At 44.2% G+C, this 3,024-nt stretch overlaps 1 pseudogene; it reads left to right on the top strand.

The window, feature by feature from the left end:
* Positions 1-2,555: 2,555 nt before the first annotated feature.
* On the top strand, positions 2,556-2,722 carry LOC133147132 (U2 spliceosomal RNA; annotated as a pseudogene).
* The last annotated feature ends 302 nt before the right edge of the window (positions 2,723-3,024 follow it).

The raw sequence follows: 3,024 nt of genomic DNA, 5'->3' as shown, positions 1-3,024 counted from the left end.
AGACCCTAAACATGCAACTGCATATTGGCCATAATATAGCATTGAGGCGGCTGCAACCCCAGTTTGAATCTGGTTAATAGCAGAATTTTTATTCACCCTAAACAGTCTTACGTTGGACCATGACAAATTTACATACACACAAGCTTACAGAAAATGACAACTTCCCGTGGGGCTAGTGGCTCGTTCCTTGCTCTGAACGGACAGCCAAAACGATTCCTAACACTTACTAATTAAGTCCTAACCAGTTCCTGTGTGTGTATGGGGGGGGGGGGGGGCAAAGGAACCAAATCCATGCATGGCCGATGACGGCAGTGATCAACACAGTGATATTTGAGAAGTGAAATGAAGTTTATAGGATTTGCAGACAGTGTGCAATCATTATTTAAACAAAAGTAGGCAGGTGCATACATTTGGAAACCCCATCAGAAAAATGACATCAATATTTTTGCAGAAATAACAGCCACTAAACCAGTGGTTCTTAACCTGGATTCGGTCAAACTCTATGAGTTCGGTGAGTCGGTCTCAGGGGTTCAGCAGAGCCGAAGACACCTGATTTATAAATTCGTGATAACGCATATCTTAACTGGTCTCGCAAAGGCAAAAGCAGAAGTCCTACTGATTTGCTGGCATGTCCTTTTTCGTGAATTCATGCATTGTGTTGGTTTTATTCTTTCAACAAGGTGGTGTTCATGCACTTCTGCATGAGTTCCGCTCTATTCTTCTGGCCCAACTCTTTCGGCGCAGCCGTTAGGTAGATATGATGACCATGGAAAGTTCTTTGTGAATTGTCAATCTTTGCCTTTCATATTCATCGGGACTACACTTTTAATAGGTACCTACTCTGTGTATTTGGATAGAGACTGCTGAAAGGGTACACATATGCCTCGTGAACTACATGCATTACTGCGGGTGAAGCGTGAACAAATAAGTCAGCAGACAAGTTTGCCGATTTATTAGTGCCCAGAAGAGAAGCACTTCACAGTTTAACTATTTAATGTCTGCCAGAATGATCGATGTACAGCTGTGGAGCCCTTTCTGCGAGATGCGAAAGAAGGTCCCTCTTTCAGCGCCAAGGTTCTTTATACTACTCTGGGCCGCCTTCCTGCAAGGAGGCGACTCTGCCTAGCCTAGCGGTGGCCAACCCGCATGCGGCTCTTTGGCTGGTTTCATGCGGCTCTTTTACGTTCATATCAACATTTGTGTTTATTTTTTGTGCGTATTTGCTTCGCTTGAGTTCAATATGGTATTTTGGTCAAACGCGTATGCGCGTGAGGTGAAATCCCGCAAAGGAGGAGGGACAAACAGAGCGACTGGTTTTGCTGGCTTTTTAATGAATGGCGACTGTGACTACGGGGGCCCATTAGGTCCAGAAAAGCTGACACGACGCTTGCCAAAATGGCAAGGGAAAAATGAAAAGCTAAACGAATATATGACGATGAACACAGGATGGTTTTAACAGAGTTAAAGTTGTTTTTTGTTGAACGCTATGGCAAGCGATTCTGCCTGATATGTCGGACGTCATTGGCGCATTTAAAAGCTTCAAATGGTCAGCGCCACTTCAGCTCACTTCATGCCAATATCGATAAGGACTTTGCAAAAGGGACTGAATTTCGCAAGCACAAGTTTGGAGACTTTGTTTTTGTTTGTGGAATTTGTTGAACTGAGTTTGTCTGTGTGAGACAATGCACACGATGTTCATTGTCTAAAATGTGGTCTTTGGTCTGTGGTTTTAGTACTTTAGGAGTCAATTTGTCATTATCATGTCGGTGCGTGACATAATAATGTCACACAATAAATTTGGCTGAGCAGAGGGGTGTCTGTGTGTGTGTGTGCGTGCGTGTGTGTGTGGGTGTGCGTCATTGTGTGTGTGTGTGTGGGGGGGGTTCATGTGTGCTCAGGTGTATGATGTGGCTCTTTGCGATGACACAGTAAAAAATGTGGCTCTTAGTCTGTGATAACGTGTGAGCTTGTAGTCTTAACTGAGAGCGACTTCTACATATGTGCAAAGGGTGTCATAGAGAAGAGAAAGCTAATAAAGCAAGACAAGGGTTACAGCGATATAACAGCATAGCTAAAGCTACCTAGCTAATCAGATGTGCCAAAGAGGCCTATTCTAACAAACCGTTGGTGAGAATGGGAAGACAGGGAAGCCTGTAATGTCATGACTCGTCCCCGGTCACGTCCATGTTGTCATAGTTCTGTCCGTGTGTCTGTGTGCTCACCCCTCCCCTCCTGTGTGCCCATGATCAGTGCGATCATTCTCACCTGCCTCTTGTTACCTGTCTTGTATATTAAGTCCTGTCTGTGTATCACTCCCTGTCGGAGCATTGATGTGTTTGTCACTGTCATGAGGTTTTTTTGGTTCCTGTCTTGGTAATGTCACCGTGTCTTTTTGTCTCACGTCTCTGTTGTTGGTTTTGTTAGTAAGTCTTGTCAGTTTGCCGAGTCTTTTGAGTTTGCTTCAATAAACCGTGGTCCAAGCTGCACTTGGTCTCCCTGCTCCATTTCCACACTCCGTTCGTAACATGTAAGCGAGTCCATCACTCGTGTACTCCATCGCTTTTCGGCCTTTTGGCTAAAATCAAGTGTAGTATCTGTTCTTGGGTTTGGGGAATTAAGAGAGCTGACCATAGAAGAGAGAATTTTAACCATAAAAGTGGTGATTTTACCCTTGGTTTTACTAATCAGTTCTGTTTTCATCCCAACAATGAAGGTGCTTTTAGAGTTGGACCGAGCCAATTTTTACTTCATCTGGAAATCCAAGTTGGAGAGACTGAAGAAGGACACCATGAAGAAAAACAAAAAAAATGGAGGAAAAGGAGTGCCGGACTTAAAGCTCTTCTTAAAGCCTCGGAAGCAGATATGTTGCCCTGCACCTGCGAAGCGCGCTCCTTACACCAAATGCACCGAAAAGCCAAGCAATGACACAATTCTGGATGGACTCATACCTCCGGAAACTAAAACTAATAACCACCGACCAAAGAATTCCTGTGTCTTTTAACCTGCCACCTTCTTATTCCTTAA

Source organism: Syngnathus typhle, unplaced genomic scaffold (assembly GCF_033458585.1).
Source record: "Syngnathus typhle isolate RoL2023-S1 ecotype Sweden unplaced genomic scaffold, RoL_Styp_1.0 HiC_scaffold_33, whole genome shotgun sequence".
Classification (NCBI taxonomy): Eukaryota; Metazoa; Chordata; class Actinopteri; order Syngnathiformes; family Syngnathidae; genus Syngnathus; species Syngnathus typhle.
Note: the sequence above shows the minus strand (reverse complement) of the source record. Positions and strands in the feature narration are given on the sequence as shown.